This window comes from Xenopus laevis, chromosome 8S, assembly GCF_017654675.1.
Source record: "Xenopus laevis strain J_2021 chromosome 8S, Xenopus_laevis_v10.1, whole genome shotgun sequence".
Lineage (NCBI taxonomy): Eukaryota > Metazoa > Chordata > Amphibia > Anura > Pipidae > Xenopus > Xenopus laevis.
Window position 1 is genome coordinate 11,849,407 of NC_054386.1, and position 13,971 is coordinate 11,863,377.

Genomic DNA, 13,971 nt, shown 5'->3' on the forward strand with positions numbered 1-13,971 from the left:
ACAGCTACAAATCGCCTCTTCTTCGGGGCGACAATCTCCTGTGGCAATGCACACGCGGCACTACGTTTTCCAAATTTGTCCGAAGTTTCCTCGTGAGGCATTGCCGCAAGCGAAGATTTCTTATTATCATCAGGCCCTCTCCTATTCATATTTCAGAATCTCAAACACTGCCTAAAGTAAACTAGACCCTAGCAACCCAACAACCCTTGAACAAAAAACAAGTTTAAAATAACACAAAAATATACAACTGCACATATATTTGGTTACAAAATGTAATAATGATCCAATATATACTTTTTAGTCTTGTATGTGTTTTTCTAAAAGGTAACGTATTGGACACAATGTCTTGATATTTATATTTAACCAAGAATAAAAATTAACTATATGGATAGAAGATGTACTGACACACATGCAATTTTTGGTGTTTTAGTGCCTGTGATTTGTTTAAAGTAAATGTCTCCTCCTCTCCACATCGTGGAGAAAACAAACTATGGATTTCCCCTCATCTATTCTAAGTTGCAATATATATATATTTCATGGACAATCTTAAACAGAACAAGTCTATCTTAGAGTAATCTATTAATCATGTACTAGTGACCTCCTAGTATTCTTAAGTGCAAGTTGAAAGGATTTCCCTTCCCATATCAAGTCTTATAGCACTTTAATTTTTAACTAGGGCCAATACATTTTTTTGGAGATTACACAGCTGTGGGACATTTCCATCTCACCACAATGGAAGAAATGATGGGAAATGAGAAATACACCCATATACTTTACAATTGTTCCTCCGATCTATGGCTAAGCTACTGCTAAGAAATGTCCCCTTTGCTGTCTTCTGCTCTGTGTGCCTGCACCCAGGACAATGCAGTGGAGGAGATTTTGGCACAGAAATTTAAAATTGCATGTTTCTGTAACAAAATCCACGCACAGTAGCTTCAGGTGCAGTCTGCGTTTATCTGCAGGCCTATGTGGAAATGTGAGGTTTGCATTTTGGTGCAGAAATCTGCCACATGTGCCTGCACCTGGGCCAATGCAATGGTAATGGGCAGATTGCAATGTAGGGGTGAATTCTTGGACCACATGTTTCAGCAGGCAGAGTTTCAACCCTGTGTGGAATTAGCCTTAAAGGAACAGTTCAGTGTAAAAATAAAAACTGGGTAAATAGATAGGCTGTGCAAAATAAATAATGTGTCTAATATAGTTAGTTAGCCAAAAATGTAATGTATAAAGGCTGGAGTGACTGGATGTCTAACATAACAGAACAGAACACTACTTCCTGCTTTGCAGCTCTCGAACTCTGAGTTGGTCAGCGACTTTAAGGGGGGCCCACATGGGACATAACTGTTCAGTGAGTTTGCAATTGATATTAGGGCAGAGACACATGTGGCAAATTGGGGAGATTAGTCACCCGGTGACAATTCTCCTCTTGTTCGGGGCGACTAATCTCCCCGAACTGCCAGTTATGACCCATGTGACCCCCCCTCAAGTCACTCATTGGTTAATGCCTGGTAACCAATCAGTGGAAACCAAGAGAGCTGCAAAGCAGGAAGTAATGTTCGATTCAACATCCAGTCATTCCAGCCTTTATACTAGGGATGCACCGAATCCACTATTTTGGATTTGGCCGAACCCCAGAATCCTTCGTGGAAGATTTGGCCGAATACCGAACCGAATACTAATTTTGCATATGTAAATTAGGGGTGAGAAGGGGAGAACATTTTTTACTTCCTTGTTTTGTGACAAAAAGTCACCAAATATCCCTCCTGCCTCTAATTTGCATATGCAAATTAGGATTCGGTTCGGCCTGACAGAAGGATTCGGCCGAATCCTGCTGAAAAAGGCCGAATCCCGAACTGAATCCTGGATTCGTTGTATCCCTACTTTATTCATGACATTTTTGACTAAATAACTATACTAGAAACATATTTATTTTGCACTAGGTATCGATATAACCCCACCCCCAATCAACTGCCCGTTAACAGTTAATAATCCTTTTGTGTCATTGTGTTTACAGAACACCACCTATTTCCAAACACATTAGCCAAGTATCCGGGTTAGGACTTTAAGCACCTGCATTCTGATCACGAAGACCAAGTTTACTGCACTTATTGCACTATATCTGTATATATAAGTGCTTGAAAAGTCTAATGTTGAGGTAGGACACATATATACAGAATGACACATATAGAACTAAACACAGTAAAATTATGGGTGTAGAAATACACAAAACAGATTTACTAAATTAATGGAAAACCCTGACCCACACATCAATAAAGTGCAGTGACATGTAGGAAGTGCTGAATGGAAAGTGAAAGTAATTGAATGCCCCGCCTCTATGCCTCAGGCATAGAGGCGGGGCAGATATTTGATTTATAACAGGTATGAATGCTTTAATGAAAAAAAACATAAAAATTTGTATTCCATGTTTAATTTGCGAAGGACTTTTATTATACAACCTTTTGTGTGTATGAGACAGGTCCACTTTAATAAAATAATCTAAAATAAAAATGTTTGTATTGTGAATCACAGATAGAGCTATAACTGCCAGAGAGCTTCTAGTAAAGGTGGTGCACTTATACTTTAAATTGAGTGGAAAGCTGCTAGACTATGATCTTTAATTCTTTCCCTGCCAAGCAAACAGTTTCGACATTTATGAGAGAATAATAATGCAGAATAGACAGTTTCACATTCTATTTGCCATTATAGGAAATGTGCAATGCATAGTTCCAGAAAGGCTTGAATCACTGTCAGGGAAACAGTTAAAGCAGTATCAGAACTGCTGCTTTGTAAGGGAAACAAAGGAGACGCAGTCACATGAGCAACAGGAAACCTATTTACATCAACAAAACATTGACTTTTTCAAACCTATACACCTAATGGTTTAACCCTTTACCTGAAAAGCAATGTAGACTATATGGCTCTGACATGAAATTATCAGAGTTATATCTAATGCAGTTGTATCGAATAACTACTGTCCAATTTTGACATGTGATAATTGACTAGTACTTGAGACCAGTCTGTAGTTCAAAAATGCTTAAAGGGCAAGTCACCCTCAAAATAAAAGTTTACCTAATAAAATATACTTCTAACCAACTAAAAACATTCTTTTAGAGGCACATTTATAAAGGGTCGAATTTCGAATTCATTTGAGGTTTTTTTTTTTTTTTTCAACTCCCATGAAATCATTTATCAATAAAATCAAATTTTTAAAAGTCACATGAATAGAATCAACCCGAAAACTCGAATTTTAATAAACTCCAATGTCAGGAAGGATGCAAACAACTCCAACATGATCCCTGGACGTCTCCCATTGACTTAAAAAGCAATTCAGCAGGTTTTAGGTGTCGAATAGTCAAACTCGAGTTCTTAAAGGGCCAGAGTATGATAAAACTCGAAAATCTAATTTGAATTTTTTTTAAAAAACTCGAAATCGAATTTGAATAACTCGCTAGAAAAATTAGAATTTTCAATTCGACCCTTCATAAATCTGCCCCTTAAAGTTAACTGTAAAGACTATTGCTATTGAAAGCATTCGCTTAACTCCTGGTTGTTACATTTTAAACAATGTTGTAATAGTCTTGACAGAAAAAGTCGCCATAGACTAAGATTTATTTCTCCCTAACGACCAACTTTAGCGCGATCCCACGAATCCGTCAAATTATTGCGGTTAGTGGGCACAAAACGATAATACATCTAACAATTTTTCGTCCGACATCTGTCAAGAAATCGGTCAGGTTAGAAAATTTTTATTATTCATAGTGAAATGTATCATTTGTTTGCAGGGCCAAGCAGACAGCTACCCACAGTTTCAACTAGACAATAGCTCTTGAAATGGTCTTTTTAGCTGATGACAAATCGTACATTTAAACCATTGTTTCAAGATCAGCTTGGTCTTACAATAGCGAAAAGATCTTTTAAAATCTATGGCCGCCTTTAATTATTTCAACAGTCTTAGTCACCAGGGCAGAGAATAGAAAGAGAAACACTGCTTTCAATAGCAATACATATACAAATAACTTAAAAAAAAAAAATGTAATGAAAAAAATGTAATGAATATATATTGTAAAGTTGCTTATAATTAGGTTTCTTTTAGAAGGCAAAAAAATGTGTTTTTGAGTGGACTAAAAGTAGAAAGTCCTGGGCAATTACACTGTGACAAAAGGTCTCATTGACATGTTTGCAGCAATAACGGCAGCTGCTGTATCGCCTCTTGAGGAGTGACATCAGTGTTTAGAGTTTAAACTGTGGAATAAGGGGAGGGGATGTAGGATCCATTTTGTCGACAAAAACAGGTGCTGGAGGGGGGGGGGATTTCATTTTTTTCTTGCAAACAGGTATGCAATTTCCGCTAAAAGCTATAGAAACATTAACTCGTTTTATACTTTCATTAGTACTTTAAAAAAAATGTTGCGTTTGCAATTAAAGGAGAAGGAAAGTCAGGCACCCCAAGTAGTTTGAGGGACTTACTCGACACCCCAGGCTGGTGATCCTATCAGCAGAAAACTGCACCGATCCAGGGATCTGCCAGTGAACACCATGGAGTGACCCTCTTCCTGCTACTTTCTTGTTGCAGCTACGCATGTGCAAAACAGGGAAACACTGAACGCGAACGAAAAAGTCGCTGTTTCATCGCGTCTGCCTCAGGAAATTTGAAGAGCAAAGAAGACTATGGTGCTCACTGGCAGAAACCTGAGTGAATGTTGACAGAAGTACCTGGATCGGGGTGTCAGGTAAGTAAATATAACCACTTGGGGACAGCTAACTTTTGGCATCCCAAGTTAGATTCCTGCGCGGAACCAATTTCTAAGACCCGGACCTGAGTTGAACCCGCAGTCCGCGACACGAACCGCAACCCGCATATTTATCCACTTTGATCGTATACCCGACCCGGACCCGCAAATCAAACAGGAAGTGATGGTGCTGCAAACAGGAAGTAGCGTCATTGAAAGTGGGCGAGCAGAAACAAGTTTTGTAAAACTTAAAAAGGAGTAAAATATACATAATATAAGAAATTTAGATGAGACCAGCAACCCGACCCGAGGGTATGCCCACACCTGAAAATCCTCTCCTCATTGCGAAGGGTGCCCCAATTTTTTTTGCGGGTACCACGTGGGTACCCGACCCTCTGCAGTACTCTATCCCAAGTTACATAGGCTTTCTATCTCCTTTAATAATAATAATAATAATAATTTACACAATAACAAGGTGAAATCAGTCATGATATTTTAGACAATTGGCATGACTACTACATGTAAATGTATTTTCTAGCAAAAAGCAGACAAAATATATTTATTTTAAGGCAAAACAGCACAGGACCACCGGTACAATTACCATGGCATTACACAAAGGGAAAAAGAACTGAAGTAAACAGCATATAATATGTAGCCAAACTCAATTACAGGTTTCGTCAGTGTTGCCAGGAAACCATTGATGGCTAAGAGTTCTCAAAGTGAAACGGTGCTAAATGACAGCAGCTCGCAAAACAGCTTCTCGGCACTAATAATAAACCAGAAGGACAGATTGCACTCACTGTTGGAATGAAAAAGCAAAGAAAAAAAAACACTTTGCCTCACTCCACCACCCCAAAAAACATCCTAAATCTTCACATCTGTGACAACCAGTCTATGAATTACAGATGTGGAATATTCATTTGGAGCAGCTACTTAAATTGTAAAAGTTTGTCCCAGGTAGCAAAAAAGTACAGGCATGGGACCGGTTATCCAGAATACTCGAGACCTGGGTCTTTCCATAATTTGGATCTTCATACCTTAAGTCTACTAGAAAATCATTTCAACATTAAATAAACCCAATAGGCTGGTTTTGCTTCCAATAGGGATTAATTATATCGTAGTTTGGATCAATTACAATGTACTGGTTAATTATTACAGAGAAAAAGCAAATCATTTAAAACAAATACTGGATTATGCGGATAAAATGGAGTCTATGGGAGACGACCTTTCCATAATCCGGGAACTTTTTTCCAAAAACCAGATACCACACCTGTACAATCGGATTGCAGATTTAATTCTCTCGTTGATGCAACAGGCACATGACCATTTGGGATGAAATGATTTTCAATATGGACCAAGCACTTGCACAAATGCATCCAAATATGGACCACAAACTGTGGTTTGCACAAAAATTTTAAGTAAAAACCAAACAAGCATGTCTTTCCTTGAAAGGACTGAATACATGTGCAGACAAGGACCTCGATCCAGCAAGAAAATTAAACCACCCAGATATCGGACATATATGTGCCAATAAGCTGTCGATTGGGCAGTGTATGGTCACCTTTACTTTCATGACTTGGATTTGTTTCAGTTAAAAACAAAGGATTTGGCTGAATCCAGGCAGGATAAACATTTTAAAGATATTCGTTTTTCTACATATAAGTGAAAGTTTAGCCCACATAGAAAGTGTATTACTTAGAAATAAAAAATTCCAGGGCCTAAAATGTGTCCTAAATAGGGTTGACACCTTTTCTGGAAAAAAATACCGGCCTTCCTATATATTTATCTTTTTTCCCTATTAATAACATTGGGATCAACCATCATTTTTACCGGCCGGGCCGGTAAAATACTGGCCGGTTGGCAACCCTAGTCCTAAATCAAGTTTAAAATTACATACACATAGGGGTAAATTTATTTATGGTCGAATATCGATATTCTGCCGAATGGAAATCCTTTGACTTCAAATATCGAAGTCGAAGGATTTACCGCAATTTAATCCTTCGATCGAACGATTTTTCTACGACCAAAAAAAGATTGCTAAGCCTATGGGGACCTTCCCCATAGGCTAACATTGACTTCGGTAGGTTTTAGGTGGCGAACTAGGGGGTCGAAGTTTTTTTTTTAAAGAGACAGTACTTTGACTATTGAATGGTCGAAAGAATTTTTGGTTCGAATCGTTCGATTCGAAGTAGCCCATTCGATGGTCGAAGTAGCCAAAAAAACATTTGAAATTCAAGGTTTTTTTTATTCTATTCCTTCACTCGAACTAAGTAAATGGGCCCCATATAGTTTGGATGAAGAACTGAAAATGGGGTTAAACAAGCATATACATGTACAGGGTTAGAATCAACAACCTCTCTGTGCTGCCAGCTGTGAATGAATGCCATAAGAAAAGCAGCAAGTCATCAATCACTGCAAGTATGTAGTCAAATGCTCATCATATACAGAATAATTTGCTGCTATTCATGTCTGAACCTGAAGAACTATTTTTTTTTTTTAATTACCTGCATTTCAGATATAATGGAAGAAATGCAAAACACACAGCTGTATTTGGATATTTAGGCAAAAGTGCCAACAGAAAATACAATAAAAATTGGTGTTAATACCAATACGCCTGCAGGACAACGACACATTCTGCCGGCGACTAATCTACTCCAAATGCTTTACCTCTGGAAGCTATCTGGAAGGTCTAAATAGTAATAGCAAGAATAATCAATTTTGTTTCAATGGGGAACACCCATAAATCTTATAGGTTCAGTTGTCTATGTATAGGTATTTGGAGAAGTTATTACGGGATATGTGATGAGAACAGCAAGGTAAAGATGTGATAACACGAGTGACGAAGAATTCACTGCACCACAGTTGCAGATGATGAAAACCCCAGGTACTTACAGCAAGGCCCTCAAAATACTCCATGACCGTCCCCCCCCTCAAAAAACAACAATAGGCAGCCCAGTGTGCCAGCGTTCGCGAAGTTTGGAACCCAGTGGGCCCCCAATGCTCGAGTCCGACCCTGCACTTGTTAATCTGGTTAATTTTATTGTGTTGGGGTGGAGAAATGTACAACGTCAAGCACAGTTTTGGCTTCAATTTGTACTATCCAAGTCACTACTCTTCATTTCTGTGCATTTTTTAGTCATACAAATTAAAACTTGAATGTAATTTGTTCTCATTAAAAACTTTTAAAGGAAACATTTTTGGGCTAATATATCAAAAATCAAATGTGAGATTTTGCCTGAATCCTAAAACTCAATTTAAAATAACTCGAATCTATTAAAAAATCTGAATATAAAAACGTTGATTGAATACAATCGTGAATAAAACTCAAAAAACTCAAATTTGAGAGTTAACAAGCTCAAAAAAAACCTTGAATTACAAAATAGCATGTCTATGCTTTTCCACTAGTGTTTTACATTAATGGCAGTGGTTCAAAACCAAGTCTAGGCATCAGGTAACCTGCTTTTTGGAAGAGTAAGGGGAATTCTAGGGAATTAAAACCCTTTGCATTCATGTTTTTGGGGTGTCCGTACCCTCTGCCTCTCACTGTAGGATGTGGGATATTGGCCTTTTCTTTAAAGTCAGTGACATTATTTACAAGTTTATATATGGCCTTTACTGTACAAGACAATTCAAAGTTCAACAGAGTATGTTAACTGGCAGAGATTATGATTTTTTTTTTTAACTTGTTTCCGGTGAACCCAACTCAAGTATGCAATACAGCCCAGCATCCAACTTTGATATAAGTTGATGTACAAAATAAAGCACGTGCATTCTATAGAACAGTGTTTACAAAACTATTGAGTGCTCTCCATTGGTAAAGCGTGCAGACATGAGATGGGGGGGTTGTAAAAAAACTGAAAGGTAATAAAAACAATGGAGTTTTGAAGCAGGTGTGATTGGTAATCACATATCTGATAACATAGGGATCAGTGCTGAACTTCTAAATCCAGCAGCGCAGGTTTATTAGCATAAGGTAATTAACATGCTCCACTAGCTTCTGGACTGCTCCTGAAGTACACCTATGTGGTGCCTGCAGTTGAGAGATTAACAAGTGAACCTGCTTCAAAACTCTACTGTCTTGTGCCCCCATGATATTAATGGGGGGGGGGGTGGATATCCTTGGTCACACAATCCTGGTGCCATTATAATATATATTACTGAGGATCAAGTTAAAGACAAATGGCAATTTGAAGCCTATAAAATCCCAAAGTTTAATTTGTTTGAGATAAGAGTAACTAATCTGATCAGTACCTCAATAACTAGAGAACTGAACGTAATAAGTGCTGCAAAGAAATTATGCTACGTATAAACATTTTTGTATTAAAGAACCTTTAGATTGGTTTCTGGTTAAAATCTATGGATTAAACAGCTAGTAGAGCAAAAGGTTCCAGAAGCAACCATCCATGAAGCCAAGCATAAAAATGTTTTTAGGAGTAAGCCTTTTCCAAAGGATCTAAAAGGAAGCATGTGATTTTACAGTTGAGAGTCCTGCAGCGGGTTGGGTACCCGCGGGTTACCTGCAAAAACCTGCGGAACCGTGCACGTATAGACGTGGGTCGGCGGTTTCCCGGGTATACTGGTCGCGGGTCTTCTCAATAGAAAGTTACTCCTTTTTTTCTGATCACGCCTACTTCCAATGATGTCACTTCCTGGTTTACAATGACAGCACTTGTTTTACTGCTTTTTTTCCCTGATTACGCCAAATTCTAATGATGTCATTTCCAGTTTACAATGACAGCACTTCCTGTTTCTTGATGGCCAGCGGATCGGGTTGCGGATAAGGTACTTGCGGGTCGAATAGCAGGACAAAGGGGGTCAGAATGCGGGTTCGGGTCAGTTTCGGGTTTAACAAATTGGTTCCGCACATGACTCTACTGGGTGCTCCTATTTCAAAAACGTATTTGTTCAACTGGCTTTTAATAAAACTGTATGTGTGATTAGACTGCTGAATAATTAATCAATCTTTTTATTAAGTCACTGCATTATATGTTAGTGTTACATAAAGCATGCCAACCATCCATATACAGGACTAGATGATTAGGAAGACTAGGGAATTTGAATTTAATCAAATCTTTGCTTTGATATTCACCTGTCAACTCATAGGTCTGCGCGGTTTCAGGTGTGCCATAGGCCACAGAAGAAAAGACAATAACCAAACAAAAATCATGACCCATGGCCACAGAGCAGAGGTATTACTGTTATGTTAAGTTATGTAGAAATAAAATCAATGTTGAAATACAACAAATATATAGTGAATAAAGTACCCCCTCTTGTAAAATATAAGGATATTATAAGTTACAGAGGAGTTTCATGACCATATAAAAACACGAGGCCGAAGGCCGAGTGTTTTTATACAGGTCATGGAACTCCGAGGTAACTTCTAATATCCTCATATTTTGCAACTGGGGGTACTTTATTTATTATAATACACAAATTTTAGTGAGTCATGTGACAGAAATGACATCACTACTCACCGTTTATAACTGGTGACATCACTACTCACCGTTTATAAGGATATAATTTACAAGATATTCATGGCTTTTGTGTATTATATGCACTTAATTACCATGATACATTGTGTGTAATCACAAGTACTTTAAAGGAACAGTTCTGTGTAAAAATAAAAACTAGGTAAATAGATAGGCTGTGCAAAATAAAACATGTTTCTAACATAGTTAGCCAAAAATATAATGTAGAACATTGATGTATTACAGCTGGAGTGACTGGATGTCTAACATAACAGGCAGAACACTACTTCCTGCGTTTCAGCTCTCTAACTTAGTTAGTCAGCGAATTGAAGGGAGCCCACATGGGACATAACTTTTCAGTGAGTTTGCAATTGATCCTTAGCATTCAGGTCAGGATTCAAAAGCAACAGTTATGACCCATTTTGGCCCCCCTCAAGTCTTTGATTGGTTATTGACTGGTAACCAATCAGTGGAAACCAAGAGCACAGCAAAGCAGGAAGTAATGTTCTGTAAGACATCCAGTAACTAACTCTATTAGAAACATTTTTATTTTACACAGCCTATTTACCCTGTTTTTATTTTTATGCTGAACAATTCCTTTAAGCGGTGTTATGATTTCATGCACATAATGGTTAATTCTTGAAGGTTTCTGTTCCTTTGCCACCTCTTAACATGTCAGTTTGTAAAAATTCTGCCCACTAGACATGTCCCAGCTAAGTGTTTGTGAAGTTGAAATGTTTAGTAGAAACAACCACTCAGAGAAAGGCACCTCCCATTATGGAAGTATGCAGTGGGAAAAACTTGCATGTCCGCATTTCTAACACTCACTTCTGGGTTCCAAACAGTCTCTGGAAGCACCATTAGCATAGGAACAACAGTTTAGCAGCTTAAAAAGATGTGCTTCAATTGGCAAGTAGCAGCACAAAAGCCTGAATGTCAAGTGTTAAATGGCTACGGTCATGGGAAAACATTTTTTTCCCAAAATGAATCAGTTAATAGTGCTGTTCCAGTAGCATTCTGCACTGAAATCCATTTCTCAAAAGAGCAAACAAATTTTTTTATATTCAATTTAGAAATCTGACATGGGGCTAGACATATCAATTTCCCAGCTGCCCCAAGTCATGTGACTTGTGCTCTGATAAACTTCAATCACTCTTTACTGCTGTACTGCAAGTTGGAGTGATATCACCCCCTCCCTTTTCCCCCCCAGCAGCCAAACAAAAGAACAATGGGAAGGTAACCAGATAGCAGCTCCCTAACACAAGATAACAGCTGCCTGGTAGATCTAAGAACAACACTCAATAGTAAAAACCGATGTCCCACTGAGACACATTCAGTTACATTGAGAAGGAAAAACAGCAGCCTGCCAGAAAGCATTTCTCTCCTTAAGTGCAGGCACAAGTCACATGACTGGGGGAAGCTGGGAAATTGACAAAATGTCTAGCCCCATGTCAGATTTCAAAATTGAATATAAAAAAAATCTGTTTGCTCTTTGGAGAAATGGATTTCAGTGCAGAATTCTGCTGGAGTAGCACTATTAAAGGGGTTGTTCACTTTCAAAACACTTTTTTCAATTCAGTTGTTTTTAGATTGTTCCCCAGAAATAAAGACTTTTTTTCAATTACTTTCCATTATTTATTTTTTACGTTTTTTTCCAAAAAATCTTAAGTTTAAAGGTGAATGTTCCTGTCTCTGGTGTTTGAGCCTGACAGCTCAGTAATTCAGGTGCAGATTCTGAACGTTACAATTTTGCAACATTTAGTTGATCCATTTCTCAGCAGCATCTCTGGAGTATCAGCAACTATTGTATCAATTCTAACAGCTGCCTGTAATGAAACCAAGAGATTCTGCTCAGCAGGGACAAAGATAAGAAATGTATCAACTAAATGTATCCATTTAGAACAGTTTACAGGATCGGCGACCCCCCCTCCCAGAGCTGCTTCAGAAGGAGAGAAATGACACTTTACACTTCAATATTAGAAAAACCGTCACACATAGAAAATCATTGGAAAAAGTCGTTATTTCTGGTGATCTATCTGAAACCAACTAGTTGTTTGAAGATGAACCACCCCTTTAACTGATGCTTTTGAAATATTAAAAAAAAAAAAAAATGTTTTCCGATGACAGGATCCCTTTAAGTTTGGTGGAGGCAGTGGTCTATGGTAGCACAGCGGTTAGCATTGCTTCTTTGCAGTAGTCGCGATGATCAGCTAGGTACGTTTATACTGACTCGAGTATAAGCTGAGGCAGACTTTCAGCACATTTTGATTATACTCGAGTATATACGGTATTCTATACCGGTGCTCCCCTTCTTCAAATAACGCACCACTCTGGGGGACTGCTTGCTGAGCATTGCACTGCAATTTCTTGTGCTCCTCTAGGCATCCATTCATAGTTTGGGCTAGCGCATGCACAATCCAAACATTTTCCTGACATTTCTGTACTTCGCATGTGACCTGCAGAACTGCCAAAGGGGACGTCGGGGAGGAAAAAGGAGATGGCAGTTTGTTTCTTCAGAAGCAGTATCCCAGGCTGACAAGGAGCACCAGCTCAGGGTAACAAGAAATCAATTAGCACTGGGGGTTGCCCAAGCAGTTGGTAGTGTTTTCTCTTTTTGTCGCTCCCAGAGGCGCAACATTTAGTTCTCCCTCCTAGAGTGGTGCTTCACTCTATATGCAGTGCCGTCTGTATTTCAACTCCCCTGGATTGCCCCCAGCTTGCACATCATTTAGCCTGATAGCTAGGGAATACAGGCACTATGGAACCCTGTACCTGCGTAGGTTCCCTTGCACTCAGTACTATTGCAGTACTAAGAATTCTAAGAACTTGTGTCTGAGGTAGTAGAAAATGAGCCTTATAGGTTTATTATTACAGGTATAACATCAGTTATCCAGCAAGCTCTAAATTACGAGATGGCCATCTCCCACAGAATCCATTTTAGAGAATAATGTTTTTGTTTTTTTTCTAAATTTTCTCTGTAATAATAAAACAGTACATTGTATGTACTTAATGGTAAGGAGCATGAAAGTGTATTGGTGGCAAAACAATCCTATTGGGTTTATGTCAGGTCTAAAATGGCAGGGGTCCCCAAACTTTTTTACTCGTGAGACATTTAAATGTAAAAAATAGTTGGAGAGCAACACAAGCATGAAAAAGTCCATGGGGATCTCAAATAAGGGCTGTTACTGGCCGTTTGGTAGGCCCTATATGGACTGGTAGCCTTCTAGGGATGCACCAAATCCACTATTTTGGATTCGGCTGAACCCCCGAGTCCTTCAAGAGAGATTCGGCCAAATACCGAACCGAATCCTAATTTGCATATGCAAATTGGGGGTGCGAAGGGGAAAACATTTTACTTCCTTGTTTTGTGACAGTCACGTGATTTCCATCCCGCCCCTAATTTGCATATGCAAATTCAGATTCGGTTTGGCCGGGCAAAAAAAAAAGGCAGAATCCCAAAACGAATCCTGCATCCCTACAGCCTACAGGAGGTTCTGTTTGGCAGTACAGCTGTTTTTTATGCAACCAAAACTTGCCTCCAAGCCAAGAATTCAAAAATAAGCACCTGCTTTGATAGTGCTCCAAATTACAGAAAAATCTCTTATCTGTAAAACCCCAGATCCCAAGCATTCTCTACGATAGATTGAAAAGCCCAATAACAGACTTTAAGTAAACCATATTGCAGGCATTTATAAAATAAATGCACAGCTGCTTAACATACCCTTTGCTAGAGATGTCTCCATAATAAAATTCTATCAAGTAATTCATCTGAT

The 13,971-nt window shown here is 38.6% G+C and overlaps 1 protein-coding gene across 4 annotated transcripts in view; it reads right to left on the bottom strand.

The window, feature by feature from the left end:
* Positions 1-13,971, bottom strand: part of ppp2r5c.S (serine/threonine-protein phosphatase 2A 56 kDa regulatory subunit gamma isoform-like) — a 58,154-nt gene that overhangs the window by 20,540 nt on the left and 23,643 nt on the right. The window lies entirely within an intron of this gene.